A 16,530-nucleotide genomic window follows, 5' to 3' on the forward strand; every position below is an offset into this window, starting at 1 on the left:
ACGGTGGCTGTTTTGGTCCAGTTGTTCCGCTCTGAGCACAAAGTTCACTTTGAGGAATATCAAAGTGAACAAAGGCTCAGTCTAATTGGAAACGAACCAAGACCACCTTGAAAGATGGGTCAGACAGCAGTTCCTGGTCCTGTACCAGAGTCCGGTCGGGTGTATTCAGACTGAAGATTTGTTCTGGATTGTCAAGGAAAATGAACTCTGGTTCATTTAAAGTGAACCAAATGGGCCGACGGGGCCTTCAAGGCTCTCTGAAGGCCTTAAAAATTATCTGAATCATGTGTTCGTTATATTTTGTCCAGGCATAATCATTAAATCATTCCAAATGGTCCGATCTCTTTGTTTTATGATGGTTATGCATTCAGAGCTGAAGATGCCTTCAATATCAGTTCTGAATGCCTCCTAAACATTGATGCAAAATCAATGTCGGAAATTCATTTCCGACATTGATTCTTCCAGATTTTAACTTGGTGTCAGCAGGGCCCACTAGCACGCTTAGGCAACTGGTGACGTTGCCTAAAAAAATATTGATTCATTGATTTTATTCAAAGGTATACATCAGTATTCAAAAGTATTCCTGAAACTTCTGTTTTTAAGTTCCTGTCTGTCTGTTAGCAGCCGGACACACGGAGATAGCACTGACGTGTCATGACGTCAGAGACGTAGCAGACCCAGTAGCTGAAACCCGGAAGTCAACTCCAAACCAGGAAGTCTTGCAATGAATTTATTTTCCAAGAATGTAATAGAGTTTCTTGCAGATAAAGGCAAGTAGCTCTTTGCTGAATACCGCTGATGTCAGAGTCAGAGTCTTGAGGCTGATGGCAGCGAGGCGCTGAGGACAGCGGGACCAGAGCGGGGCGAGACGTGGGCGCTGAGGAGAGCGCGACCAGAGCGGTGCGAGGCGTGGGCGCTTAGGACAGCGGGACCAGAGCGGGGCGAGACGTGGAGCTCTTTGTGAGGAGGAACCAGCGAGACCCGTGGAGTGGAACCTGAAGGCGGGTGACAAGACGTGGTGAGTGGAGAGTCAGACAAGAAGTTCTTAACTTGACTAAAAGGCCAGACATAAGCACTGGAGAGTGTATAACGAACTGGCGATGAATGCTGGGGTGGATCTCCTTAAGAAGCCGGCAGATGATGAGGTGATGGTGGGCAGCTGGTTCCAATCAGCAGAGCAGAGAGAGCTGGGAGGGGGGAGGTAGGCTGACAGAGGCACCGTGACAGACGTCATCGCCCCGCCTCCCCGCTGGAAATGCTAAGTCGAATTGAATAATGCAACAATGTTCGCAGGGTGGATGTTAAAATGGAAATACAATCCCCTCTTTGCATTTCCTTTTTAATTAAGACACAGAATAAGTGTTTTTTAAGTAGAAATGAAAAAGCATTTTGAAGGATTGATTTTTCATTTTAATTATGAGTCATATGATGCAGTTACATTTTGAAAATTAAAAAGCATTTTTGTTAATCCATTTTAATTGTCAAATTAGACATTTCTAAATGAATTCTGCTACACATTTTGTCATGGTGCCTCTGTCAGACTCCTCCCCCTCTCCTCTCCGCTTGGTTTCCTGATTCAGCCCAGCTGCGACCACTCACTTCATCATCACCGTCTGCCTACTTAAGGAGCTCCTGGACCAGTATTCATCGCCCTGATGGTGCAACGGACCACACGTCTAGTTCAAGCTTTGCTACCTTGTTCCAAGCCTCCGCTTAACGTACCTTGTCTTACCTGTCTCCAGGAAATCCCAAGCCACGAGTGGTCGCCTGAATCAGCCGTTGTCTGGAAACCTCACCTGGTCTGTTCCATCCGACCTCACCACGAGCCTCTGCCTAACCGCCTACTTTACGGGCCTCCTCCTACGCTGCTGACTCCGGACCCTAGTGACGAATCCACCAGTGACTGTGGAACTGTGCTCTCTCATTCTTACGTGATTATTAAATCCGCTTACTCGCCACGCCATCTCTGCCCTGTGTCTCATTCCGGGTTTCAGCATCTGGGTCTCAGAAGTTCTGTAGTCATGACACATTTACCAGAGAACATTTTGAAAATGAAATGTCAAATACTATTTTCATTATCATTTTAATTAAGTGACAGAATAAGCAGTGTTGAGGAAGAAAATGAAAAAGCATTTCGGCAGATTGCTTTTTCATTTTAATTTTGATTCAAAAAATGCAGCTACATTTTGAAAATGAAAAAGCATTTCTGGTTTTTATTTTTATTTTTAATTATGCTACAGAATCGCTTCCATACCCTGTGTCCACTGCGTCTGTCGAGCCAACATTTTCGGCTCTAAAGTGCATTTAATATTTTTTGTAATATACAATGCAAAGCTCGTTTCTGTATTGTGAAATGGTTAATGAGGGGTTGAGTTAATTAGACGTAGCACAACTGAAGTCCTAGGTGTGTAATGCACGGTCCACCACTGCACCACGGAAATGGCCTCAAAGACGGTGATGAGGCTGCCTACAGGGAGGTGGTGGATCGTCTGGCAGAGTGGTGCGACGCCAACAACCTGCTACTCAATACAGAGAAAACCATTGTGGACTTCAGGAGGAACACTGACCCACACATACCCATCCACATCAAGGAGACAACAGTGGAACATGTGACCAACGTTACAGTAAGTTCCTGGGAGTCCACAACTCCGAGGATTTCACCTGGACAACAGGATGCTCCAAGCTGGTAAAGAAGGCTAACAAACGCCTCTTCTTCCTGAGGACTCTGAGGAAAATGGCCAAAAGACTTTTTTTGCCGCAACAGTTTAATCGTTTAACATCCTGTTGCTCAGATGAGTCACTTTTTTCATGAGTCACCATAGGATCTTTGCCTATTGAAATACAATTTGACAAACTTCTGTTTTTGGAAAGATCTCTGGTAAGTTTTCTTTGAATTGCCTGAGCATTGACATCAACATTTAGCATTACTTGTAATAGACCGCAGAATAAAAAAAAATATTTGGTGGTTTTTCTTTTTTTCTTTGTCCATCATGAAGTCAGGGTTGTCTGCTGTCTTGAATGATATCTGTAAAGAACCCCTCCATGTGGTTTACAGACTGAAAGGTATCATCAGCTGTTTACCTAAAGTCAAACTGATGTTAATCTAGGGTGTATTTGTTGTAATCTCAGAGATTACATATACATTTGTGTTTGAATTAAAACAGAATAAAAAGTGGAGGAACATTGTTTTGGAGCAAACTAAAATATTTAATGAGCACCATTAGGCACGTTTTGGTGATCCTTCAGACCAGGGGTCCCCAACCTTTTGCAAGTCTTGGACAGGTTTATTGTGAGATAATTTTTTTTTTATTAATTTTTTTTTAGCTTCCAGTTTCCTTTAATTTTTGAGGGTAATGTTTACCTTCATCCTCTGTAAAATATCTGCAGCTGCTTTAAACTTTATTTATTCACTAGATTTTGTCATGGCGGCGGTGACGTGGCAGACCCAGTTGCTGAAACCCGGAAGTAAACTCGGACTCGGGGACCTTGGAAAGGATTTAATGAATAACAATATCCAAGAGATCAGGAGTTTGTAGTGCGTAAGAGGTAAGTATTTGACGTAGCACCCTGGGGTGTCAGGAACGGGATCTTGAGGACAGCGTCGAGAATCCTGCGAGCGAGGAGGACTTCGTGGCCTGAGCAGAGATGATGCGGCGTGATCAGAGAGGAACCAGCAGCACCCGTGAAGGAGAGGACCGGAGAGTGTAACGGACTGGCGTCGAATGCTGGGGTGGATCTCCTTAAGAAGGTCAGCAGGTGATGAGATGATGCAGGGCAGCTGGTTCCAATGAGCAGAGAAGGGAAGGGGGAGGTGACTGACAGATGGCACCGTGACATATTTTTATGTAACAACCATTAAAATGTGATCTAAATTTTCCCTTAACCCATTACTGTCAAAGTGGAAGCTACAAAATCGGACGCCAACTTCAGCCTCACTCGACTTTTAATATAAATTCAAAAAAATTAAAAAACATTCACTAGAACCAATATTTTCAAAAATAGTCAGCTGGTTGATGAATACTATGTATTATTATTATTATGGTGTGTTGGAACAACTGTTGCAATAAATACATATTTGGAGTATAGACTCCTGGTTTTTGTCGTTTGAATGCAGATTTCAGTTTTTTCTATAGTCAAACGTTCTTGTTCTGTTTCCTCACTGGCTCTTTTTTTTTGGATAAGAAACTTTCCAAACATGTGTTGTTGTTTTGTTTTGCTGGACTCGCCACAGCGAAACAGCTTTCACAGGTGGATGGCAGGCAGTTCTTATGCTGGATGCCCTTCCTGACACAACCCTGTATTTTCAAGGCCCAAGGAAACCCACATACGCAGCAGCGCCAAGGTTTCGCCTGAGGACCCACACTGGATCTTTTAGCTCATTGCGCCCCTGAGAAGAAAACTCGGGTTTAATGTGCGCCAGTCCCACACCCAGTCAACTAAGCCATCAGTCGGTTCAGCAGTACGAGCGTCTTGACATGCATCAAGAATGAGTTGGATGTGACGAGGAGAATCCAGCAGTTTTCCAAAAAGAAACTTCCTACAGAATATGATTATAAATAACATGGAAAAAAGGTAGGTCGTATTTTTTTTCTCTGCAGCTCAGTACCAACTGTCCGACAGATCGGTGCCGGTTCGCAGCCCAGGTATTTGGGGCCAATATTGTAAACTAGCGTTTGTGTTTCCCGTATTTTTGAATGAGAGCGCTGCTGTTATCGTTCATCCCCTCATGTCTCAGAGTCAGGATGCTCCATGCCACATTCATTATCCTTGGTCGAACAGCTGTTGGGGACAGTGGGTGTTTGTCAGGTCAACCTTCGTCTCCTGCTGATGGATACAAGACAAGAAGGCTGCTGGACTCCGGGTGGTTGCCTAAGCCTGAGTGTGTCTATGCCAGTTCTCTGCATGCAGTAATTGTAGGGACTTTACTGCCCACTGGTGATATAATTGTAATGTGGAGCTCATTTGGCCCCAGTGGAGCTGCTAAGGAATATTTTTCATAATCATTGCTATGTTTCCATATGCTCCTTCTCTCTCTGCTCACTTAATCAAAAGACTAAGATGATCATCAGTTCTGAATTTTTGACCAAAATAAACAAATTACATCAATTTTGGCTCCAAGCAGCTTAAGCTTCAAAAAAGAAAATTAAGTCAAATTTAAGCTGAAAAGAGTAACCGTCTCGTGTTTTCCTCAGTATTCAACAGCTGCTGTCCTGAGTTTGGATTCCTTGGGTTTTCTTCACTGAATAATTACACAAGCATGTGGTTTAGAACTTTAGGTTTTCTGTTTTCATTTCTGCTTGATTGTTTTAGTCATGTGTCATAAACACTGATGTCACCCTTGACTTTCACTTTTCCCATGGATTAATTTCCCAAGTATTCTGTTTACTAACTGAACAAAAATATGCAAAGAACCATGAGAGTTCAGGGTCTTTGAGCCCGTTTGCTGCAGCTGCAGAACCACCAGCTTCTTCAAGCGGCCGGTGGACCTTCTTCTTTCTGTTGGGAGTTTGCTATTTTTCTGATGGTCTTGATTTCAAGTGCTAAATAAAATTCAGCCTTTCCTATTTTCTGTGTTCAGCATCACGTTTTGTTTTAGAACACAGAACTTTTAAATGAGAGGAATCCAGATCCCTGTAATGTGAGAGACAAACAGAAACCAATGCTCCAAATTCTCTGTTATTACAGATGGAACAGATCGTTCCTGGATGATAACAGCAAGAATTTTGGATACACAAGTCATTTGTTTAAGAAACTCCAATTTAGCTAGATATTGTTTTTGTGTCAGCTGAGCTTTACATCCTGAGTACATCCTTTTTTCTTCTTCATTGCATTCAGATGTTCGACCATCGCCATTGTTTTTGTTGATCTGGGTCAACACTGGTCAGATGTGGAAGATCTGTTTCTAGTTCAAGTCTTGGACTTGGGCTTTGTTTGTTTCTCTGATGTCCTTGCTAACGCAAACCTCTGCATTTACCCTACAGGGGACCATCACCCTTCTTGACTTCTCGTTGAGTGGAGTGCTCCTGCTCCAGGTAGAGGACTTACAGTGTCTTGGGTTCTTGTTCACGAGTGAGGGAAAATCAGAGCATGAGATCAACAGGTGGATGGATGGATGATGGGGAGGATGGGGAGGTGTTTTGGGCATGTCCCACCGGACCGAGGCCCCGGGGGAAGACCCAGTACAAACTGCTACGTCTCTTGGCTGGCCTGGGAACGTCTTGGGGTCTCACCAGTGGAGCTGAAGAAAAGGGGGCGGGGAGACAGAAGTCTGAGCATCTTTGCTTAGAATGCTGCCCCCGCAACCCGGATGAGTGGAAGAAGATGGATGAATGGATGAATAAATGGATGTTGGAAAGATGAGGGAGGGAGAAAGAGACAGAGATGGATTGTGGATGGACAGATGGATGGATGGATGATGGATTCATGAAAAAGCGAGGGATGGATGGCTAGATGGATAGATGGATGGATTATGGTTGGACAAGAAAGGGAGGGATGGAGGGACCAGCACACCACAGCACTGAATTGTGCCCCTTTGTCTTTGTTGCTTATTCATGTTTTTGTTGACATTTCTAATTAGGTCTTAGTACCGTAATTTCCGGACTACAAGCCGCTACTTTTTTCCTGCGCTTACAGCCGTGCGGCTTATTCAGTGACGCGGCTAATTTATGGATTTTATTGGCGGACGCCATGTACGTATTTTCGGACACAGTGAATGGTTTGAATTCTCTAACACCAAACACAAGTCATTTAATTTTCAACACGCCTCTAAGCAGTCAAACAGCATGGACTTGACTTCAGGTCTTAGACACTTCAGTCATGGTTCAACAAAACGAAACACGCATGCCCGGCCGCATCCCAGAATCCTTTGGTGCCATTAGACCCAACGTGCACGTGATCGCCGCTACAATATGATGAAGCTTTCAAGTTAAAAGCAATCGTTAAAAGCAGCGTGAAAAAATCCACCATCACCAACGGGTTTGGAAAAGCCGGTCAGCTGCGTGACAGAGAGAACAGCGCATGGAGTGCATTTACCTCTGAGTCATAGTGACTCGGCTGGCTGCACGTAAATATATGGGAATAATATCAGCCTTTATTTTGTCGGGACACGACTGGAAACACAAATTGACGTGGTCGTTTTAACGGTTATTAAGGACTGAGCGGAGATTTGCATTGAAACGCTCACAGCCTCCGTGTGGAGACTGCGTGTCGTGTGAGCTGCGGGGCCGATGGCAGTCTGAAGGCTCCCACACGTAACAACGCATCCGCCCCTCATACACAAAACGTACAGTATTAAGTCCGATTGCTCTGCACAGACACGATTTGCTCCATTCACCGGCGCAATGGGGACGAAGCGCTCCTCCTTGAAGCCGCCCTGGCCAGAGCTGTCGGAGTAGATAGGAAGGGGAGACAAGGAGCGCGCGGGAGCGCGGAGCGCGGAGGCGTCGAGCCATTCTGCAGGCTGCAGCCAGGGCTTACTCGAGGCGTCCGCAGACCAACAGTGTTTGTTGTGGAAGGAAACTTCTGACCCACGCGCCGCGAGGAGGTGCGCGTATCGCCCTGAGGCGCGCGCTTTTCAGTCGTCGCTGCTTTATTTTACTAGCGTGTTTTTTAACCAGCCCTGTTACTCCCATAACGCTGCCGCGACACAAGCGGAAGGAGAGCTTTACCCGTTCACCCCTCCATGCACTGCTGATACTTGCTCATTCTTAAACACGTACAACAGAATGGCGAGCCGGGCGTTGGCCCCGCCTTTAGCCCCTAAGACTCATGGGAAATGGGGCATCGCGGATGTAAATTTCCTCATCATAACTGAGGGATGTAATGTTGATTATATGGTGATTTTATGTATGATACCTAGATTGTCAATAAGTTAAAAAAATAAAATAAAAACCATAACTGAGGAACTTGTGAACAGAATAGAGGTGCATACTGTTTGGCAGATGCAGATATACTCTAATACATGAGCCTGAGGCAAAACTGCCTCGCGGCTTGTACTCCGACACGGCTTGTGTATGTATAAAATTAGGTAAACACGTGAAAATAGGTGGGTGCGGCTAGTAATCGGGTGCGCTTTGTAGTCCGGAATTTACGGTACTTTGTTTTCTTTCTTTGTTTTGCTAATTGTGATGAACAAAAACATCGCAGAGCTGTGCACCGCTAATAGTTTGGCTGAGGTGAAAGCTCCTGTTGCCTCAGGCATCTCTGGAGAATTCAACAGCATAGAAGCACCACGACTTCAAGCCTTGTGCCCTCCAGGGGGAAATCTCCTCAGAATCAAGTCATGTGAAAACTGAAACAACAGATTTTTAGCCAAACTGATATTGGCACTGCGAGCAGTTTGAACCTCTGAAATTTCCTGTAGTTGGAATATACATGAATATAGCTTTACTTCTGTTGCAAAATCTCAAAGGCAGCAGATCATCAGTTCTCAGGAAAAAAACAGATCCAAGAGCTGAAGTGACTTCAACAGGCAGGCAGGCGTGCAGTGCAGAGGTTAATCCTTCATTAAGGTTTGATTAATGTCTTCAAGATGATTAATTCAATTGAGTCTTTGTGTCTCTGTGAGTGGTATTAGGAGTCTCTCTGCGAGGAGTTGTCTGCTATACGGGGAACATTCAGGCTGAAAGGGTGCAGCAGAACACAGAAAGGAGCAAGGATCAGGGTGGAACTCAGTAAAAGTCAGGACCTTTGGCTAATCATGACTGAAGCATAGTATAAATGTGATTCCCAGCAGGCACCATGACGCGACTTGCCAACCAAAACTCAGTTAGATGCAAGAAATCCATAACGTGTGTACCGGTAGTCAATTTGTCTAATATAACTAAAAAAACGGTTACTGTTCTTTGAATCAATAGGGAAAATTTGGCTTTTGGTGTTCTTAAAATTCTTGTGGCATTCTCTCATGATTGAGGACATATGTAAAGAAAATTTTGATAAAATTTGTATTGCTTGTATTTCTTTATTCAAATCATTGTAAATCATTGAGCAGATGTAAAACTGCAATTTAAAAAAAGCTTGTAAGTGTGACGTACATGAAGAATCAGCAGACCACAGCTCCCCGCTCCACTTGTGTCCATTGTGATGCATCCACTTGCAGACAAATAGATCTATGTTCATCTTTGTTTTCCTCGTCTAAGTTGGAATCTGGATCTAAACTGTACAGCTGGATAGCTCCAGTATGGCTTGCCTTTTTTTTTTTTTTTTGCTCTGCTAATGTTAGCTTGGGGTTTTGAAGGGCTGTGAGCTAATGGGAGAAATTGTAAACAAAAGGATGATGGGAAGTCAGGGTAAGCTTACTCCATACCAACAGTCCTGCCCACAACTCAGAGGCAAATTTCTTTTTTTTTTTTTTTTTTTTTCTAACTTGTCCTGTCCAACAGCTAGGCAGACAGATGAGAGCTGAGGGCCTCTTGGGTTGGACATATTTTACTTTAACAAGAGGGGTTATTAATCTTCAGACAAACCAAAGGTATGTCTGAATAAACCCCTTTTGTAATTGAGGCCAAACTTTATTAATTTCAAACATGTCTGAAAATCTTTGGTGTTGGACCGGACGGAAAAGGAAAGAGGGGAAGAAGAAAGAGGGACGTTAGAGAGAGGGGGGGTAGGGGGTGATAATAGGAGGGGAAGGGGGATAAGACCATGAAGCAGCATAAAGCAACAAGTTTACTGGTTGTTAATCATTATGGTAAGGTTCAAATGTAAAAAAAAAACAAAAAAAAAGGGCGGAGCCTGTCCACACACACACTCAAATGTTATAAACACACCTGTTAGTTGCAAAAATGTCCACCTGTCGACATGTACACAAAACAGATAGTGTTCACACGCATACTTATGCCTTAAAACCAACTAGTGTGAAATATTTCAGTAATTCAGTCTGTTGAGCTAACACCTGTGCTCAGGTGAGTGTTTATGTTCTTCTAAAATGGATGGTGGAACGTGAAAAGAAGGAGGGAGAGTGCCCAGCCATCCCCACCCCAAGACCCCCACCGCACCAGCAGCGGCAGCCGGATTCCCCCCAACACCACACGGGAACCGGCAGGGAACAACCGCCGCCCGGGCGACCAAGCCCGCCACCCAGGCCAGGGCCAGCAGGGCCGCCGCAAGGCCCCCAGAGCCAGAGAGCAGGGAGGCACGGAGGGAAAGAGGGCGCCGCCCCAGCCCAACCAGGAGAGCAGCCCCCCCGCCGCGCCGGGAGAACCCAACGCAGGGCCCCACCGGAGAAGGACGCCCACAGCCCCAGACGAGCACCCCACCACCACCCTGGAGTTCCGGGCATCCCCCGCCCCAACCCCAGGTACGGGCCAGGACCCCCCAAGGGAGACCCACTCCGCACTCCAGGCAGCCATCCGCCCGGCCCACGGTTGGTCCAGGGAGGAGCGAGGCAGGGGCCCGCCGCCCCCGCCCAGAAGGGGGGAACCCCGGGGAAAAAAGAGGGCCCACAAGGGGTGTTGTAAATATGGCCCGACCAGGCTCGGCCACAGTTGGAAATTTGGCGGGGCCCAGCACTCAGGAGCAATGACCAGAACCCACCCCCCAGGGACACGAACACCCCCGGCTCAGATGTAATGTGAACCCCCCCACCGCGCGGAGAGAGCACCGCCGGGCCCAGGAAGCCAGCACCCCGGGGACACAGCCGCCGTTGCAAAGGGGCCCGTACCCCCCACCAGGGAAGAGGCAGGGGACAGATGGTCCTAGGTCCCACCTTCCTTGCAAAATGTGTGTGCGTGTATGTGTGTTTGAGAGAGTGTGTGTGTGCATGTGTGTGTGTTTATGTTGGGATGTATATATTGAGGGGGGAGGGGTGTGTGTACTAAGGGGGGTGCGGTTAAAATTGGCGGGTAGGGCACTAAGGGGACGTCTCCTGATTACTCACAGTGACGTCCCCTCACCCTCCCCACCAAGGGGCCCTAAATGTCTAAGGTGCGGTTAAAATTGGCGGGTAGGGTGCTAGGAGGACATCCGCTGCTTGCTGGCAGTGATGTCCAAGCACCCCCCCTACCAAGGGCCCTACATGTCTAAGGTGCAAATAAAACCGAAAGAGGGGGGGCCCACTCCATACGGCAACCACAGGAGGGGGGTCACTGCCTAGTAAACCCCCCCCCCCCCAAGGCTCATCGCAGGCTAAGCCCCCCACCCCCTCACCCTATTATGAGGTTATATGAGGAAGGGGGTAAGTTGGGGACAGATGATAGACTGTCCCCCGGTGGTCAAACAGCCGTCCCCCGCCCCCCCCCCCCCCCCAGCAAGGGGGCCAGGCCCACCCAGCCCCGGGGCCCCACCCCCGGAGGCGCAGACACCCCAGGCCCAGCACCACCACCCCCACACAGAGAGAGGGGAGCCAGAAAGCGCCGGCCCCCCCCGGAGCAAGCCCAGGCCCCCACCCCCAAACGCCGGCCCTAGAAGAGCTCTGGTCAGGCCTCGACGGGACCGAGGCAGCCAACCGGCCGGGGAAACCGCCGATGGCCTCAGCGGAGACCCCGACCCGTCAACCCCCCCTGCCCCGTACCAATAGTGCCCCCCCCCCCTCCCCCAGAATGCCCCCCCACAGGACAGGGCCGACAAGACCCCCACCCCACCCCACCCCCAGACCCCGCAGCCGAAGCGGATGACACCCAGAGCGACCGGGGGCCCCAAGAGGGTTGTCCCGTCCCGCCCCAGAGCCAGGGAAGGGCCGATCCCAGCCCCAGGTGTAGACGGGAAGCCCATCCAGCGCCGCTGGGCCCCCCCCCCGAGCAGCGCCCCCCGCCAACCCCCCCAGCACAGGCAAAGGGACCACCCCCCCAAGCCAAGCCAGACCACCACCCCACCCCCCCCACCACGCACCCCCACACCCAAGCCCAGAGGACCACGCAGCGCCCCAGGCCGCCCCACCCAGGCGCCGGACCCGACCCCCCGACCAACGGAGCCCCCACCACCCCCGGCCAGGCACCGGAGGCCCCGACCCCCACCCCGGCCCACGGCAGAAGGGCAAGGAGCAGCGACGACCATGCCCCCCCCACCCCCTAAGTCACGGAGTTAGCTATGGGAGACCAGAGAGACCGAATTCTTTCAAAGTTACTTGAACTTTGGGCTGACATTTTTTCCAAGCTGATATGATCAAGCAGCAGATTTCTGTGTTGACTTATATTTATATTTTTTTTGCTTTTCCAATTTATTAAAATAGTTTTTTTAGCAATGCAAAGAGTTATGAAAATGATAGAGCCTAATCCTCCTTCTACATCGATGGCACTCATGTCACCAAGCACACAAAGTGACGGTGAAGCTGTGATTGAAACCTTAAGCCAGACTGATAGATCGGCACATACCTGCTGCCAGAGAGCCTGGACAGGCGTGCAGAACCAAGGTGCATGCATGTAATTGTCGGGTAGATTACTGTCACAGTGCTGACAAATGTCTGAGTTACTGAGACCCATCTTGAACATCCTCTGTCCAGTGTAGTAAATTCTGTGAAGAGTTTTGAAATGGATTAGCTGCAGATTTGGATTTTTTGTCATTTTAAAGGTGTTTAGACAAAGTTCTGACCAAAAACTTTCATCTGTGCTGATGCTCAAATCCGCATCCCATTTTGTTGTCGGAAGTGAAATATTGTTATCTAAATTACATAAAAGTTTGTATATTTTGGAGAGAGTTTTATTCATTGAGAAATTGATCAGAGTGGTAACTACATCTGGTAGCTTTAAATCGTTGTCTCTGTATTTAAACTTTTTAGTAATAATTGATTTAAGTTGCTGATATTCCAAGAAGTTATATATTCCATGTTTGTCTTGAAGTTCCTGGGGAGTTATGAATCTTCTATCAATAATTATGTGCTCTAGTTGTTTTATGCCCCCTGCTTGCCAAGCTGGGAAGTGGATAATTTTTTTGTTTATGAGGATGTCTGGGTTGTTCCAGATGGGTGTCATTTTGCACGGTTGAATTGATGATTTTGATATTTTGAGAAATTCCCACCAGGCTGTTAAAGTGGCATTTATATTAATACTTTTGAAACAATCCTGTTTTTTAACTATTTGACTAATAAATGGAAGATCTGACAGGTTGATCTTTCCACATAACGCCTGTTCCAAGTCTAACCATGAGTTGGTTTCTGGATTATTTTTTAACCATTTTAAGATGTTTTGTAATCTATTTGCAAGAAAGTAATTGTGGAAGTTAGGTAATTCTAATCCTCCACAGCTTTTTGCAGATTTTAAAGTTTTTAGACTAATTCTTGCAGGTTTATTGTTCCATAGAAAGCTTGATATGGATGAGTCTAATGTTTTGAACCATTTTAATGGCGGTTGTGTGGGAATCATTGAGAAGAGATAATTAACTTTGGGTAAGATTTTCATTTTAACCGTGGCTACCTTGCCCATAAGGGACAAAGGCAGGTTGGTCCAGCGTGTTAGGTCGTCCTGTATGTTTTTCAGTAATGGGGTGTAGTTTAGCAGCACCAGTTCTGATATTTTGGGGGAAAAATAAATACCTAGATATTTTATATTGCCTGATTTAACTGGTATTGTGAGTCCTTGCTCCGCATTACTGTTCAGTGGTAATAAAACAGATTTATTCCAATTAATGGAATAGTCTGATATAGAAGAGAATTCATCAATGATTGTTGCCGTTTCATTTACAGAATGTATATTACTTAAAAACAGTAATATGTCATCTGCATAGAGACTAATTTTATGATGGCTGTGTTTGGTTTTAATTCCTTTAATACTCTCATTCTGTCTTATTGCTGCAGCTAGAGGCTCGATAAATATTGCAAAAAGCGAGGGGGAGAGTGGGCAACCCTGTCTAGTTCCTCTTCCAAGAAAAAACCTGTTGGAAGTCTGTTTATTAGTTCTAACTGATGCATTGGGGTTGTGATATAATATTTTGATCCAATTGATGAATGATTCTCCAAACCCAAACTTATGGAGGGCAGCAATGAGGAACTTCCAATTTACTCTATCAAAGGCTTTTTCAGCATCCAGTGATAGTATAGTCATTTCCTGGTTTTTGATGGTGGCAAAGTCTATTATGTTAACGAGTCTGCGGACATTGTCATCCGAGTGTCTGCCTTTGATGAATCCAGTTTGATCAAAGTCAATTATGTGAGGAGTGACTTTTTCTATTCTCTGTTCTAGTGCTTTGCAGATAATTTTTACATCTGCATTAATTAAAGAAATGGGGCGATAGCTTGAAGGACTCGTGGGGTCTTTGTCTGGTTTTAGAAGAAGGATAATGTTGGCAGAGTTCATGTTAGGTGGTAGAGATTGGCTTTCATTGATAAATTTTACCGTTTTATAAAACGTTGGTGCCAGTTGTTCCCAGAATTCCTTATAAAACTCTGCAGGAAAGCCGTCAGGCCCTGGTGCTTTACCATTAGGCATAAGTAACAGAGCTTCATGAAGCTCAGACAACGAGAGCGGAGAGTCTAAATTTGTGATTTGATCTTCGTTTAACTTGGGCAGGTTTATATTGTTGAGAAATGAGTTGATGCTTTGTTCTGATGGATTGATCTGTGGAGTGTATAAGTTTTGATAAAAGTCTTTAAACGCATTATTAATTTTTACCGGGTCATGGGTGACATTCCCTGTTTGGTCCATAATCGAAGTGATTGTTGATTTTTCTTTATTAATTTTAAGCTGATTAGCTAGAAATTTGCCAGATTTATTTGAGTTTTCATATCTTTCCAGTCGAAGCCTTTGTATCTGGAATTGTGTTTGTTTATTGATGATGTCATTTAACTGCAGCTTTAAATTTTTCAGGTCCCCCAGTATGTGTTCCTGTGCAGAAGCAGCATAAGCAGTCTCCAGAGTTTTTATTTTATTTCCTAATTCTAATAAATCTGCTTTCTCCTTGCGTTTTTTATGCGCTGAATAAGAGATGATTTTCCCTCTCATGACTGCTTTTGCTGCTTCCCAAAGAATACTTGGTGATATTTCAGAAGTATCGTTGAATTCTAAGAAGGTTGCCCACTCTTTTTTAAAGAATTCAATAAATTCCTGGTCTTTTAACAGAGACGTATTAAACCTCCAGGTTGAACCCGAGGGTCTGGGTACTTCCCTTGAAATAGTAACAGAAACTGGTGCATGGTCAGTGATAATAATTGGATGAATGTTGGAACTTTTAATTTCTTTCAAAAGGGAGTTACTGACTAATAAATAATCTAAACGAGATTGTGAATGGTGAACTGGAGAAAAAAAGTTGAACCCCTTAGTGCTTGGATGACATGAGCGCCACGCGTCGCAGAGACCCAAATCATTCATGTACTGCTTTAGAATACTTGCAGACTGCCATGTACGCTGGTTTGCTGCTGTGCTGAGTCTGTCAAGTTCAGGGTCCAAAACAAGGTTGACGTCTCCTCCTATAATGATTGTGGAGTCAGAGTGAACTGAGAGTGAGGTGAAGAATCTGTGAAAGAAGGAAGAGTCGTCAACATTAGGACCATAGATGCTGGCGATGCAAAAGTCTTTATTCTGAATGGATATATTAATGATTACAAATCTGCCTTCTGGGTCAGTAACTGTATCCTTATGAGTAAATGTAACATTTTTATTAATCAAAACTGCAACCCCTCTTTGTTTGGAGTTGAAACTGGCAGAATACATAGCTGGATACTGGGAACAGCACAGGAGATGACCAGCTGATAATGATAAATGGGTCTCCTGCAGCAGAGCTGTATCTGCTTTAAGATCATTCAGGTGATTTAACACTTTCAATCTCTTTGGCCCAGAACCAAGTCCACGCACATTCCAGCTAACGATGTTAAGACTGTTCATAGCTGTTCTAACCGGGAGAGTGCAAGGCTAAATAGTGCGTGTGCCCGTCCGTGTGCGCGTGCCCGCTGTGCGTACCTGCTACACTGACAAGCGCTATGCGTTGTGGGTGAACGTGTCTTGGCTATGAGCTGCATGTTATGTGCGTCCTGTGTGAGCCTAAGTGAGGTTTTTGCAGTTTATCAACGTGTGTGTGCGGGATCGCGTGTGCATGCTCTTATGCGCGCTAGTATGCGCGCGCGCGCCCGTTCCGTGCATAAATAAATACTCACCGTGGTTGCGTTGACTTTACCTGATTCACATATGAGGACATGGGAAGGGGGGGGGACAAGAGAAAAGAGAGAGGGAAAGAGAAAGAACAAAAAACAAAAACAACGAAACAACAACAGAAACATGAATGTGAGAGAAAGAAAAAACACTTTTCCTGAGAGGTGTGGATTATTGATGATCCGATTATTTCCTAGTTAAATAAGTTTGCGGGTTTCTTCTGGGCAGCGCAGATGTCAGTGCGCCTCTGAAAGCCTTCAGCACAGCCAGGGTGTTACCTCTGGGTCCCGGAACAGCTTGCCATTCACAAAAAGTTTATCAACGGCAACCACCGCGCGTGCTCCAGCAGACAGGTGCTTCCTCCTCAGCGGGAAGAGGATTTTCCGCCGGCGGAGGATCTCGCCTGGAAACTGATCATTCACGCTGTATTGTGTGTCTTTCAGCTCTCGCCCTCTGCTTTTTACCTGCATCTTTTGTTTATAATGTTCAAATTTAGCAACAATAGGACGGGGACGCT

The sequence above is a fragment of the Oryzias latipes genome, chromosome 3, assembly GCF_002234675.1.
Source record: "Oryzias latipes chromosome 3, ASM223467v1".
In the NCBI taxonomy this organism is placed as follows: Eukaryota; Metazoa; Chordata; class Actinopteri; order Beloniformes; family Adrianichthyidae; genus Oryzias; species Oryzias latipes.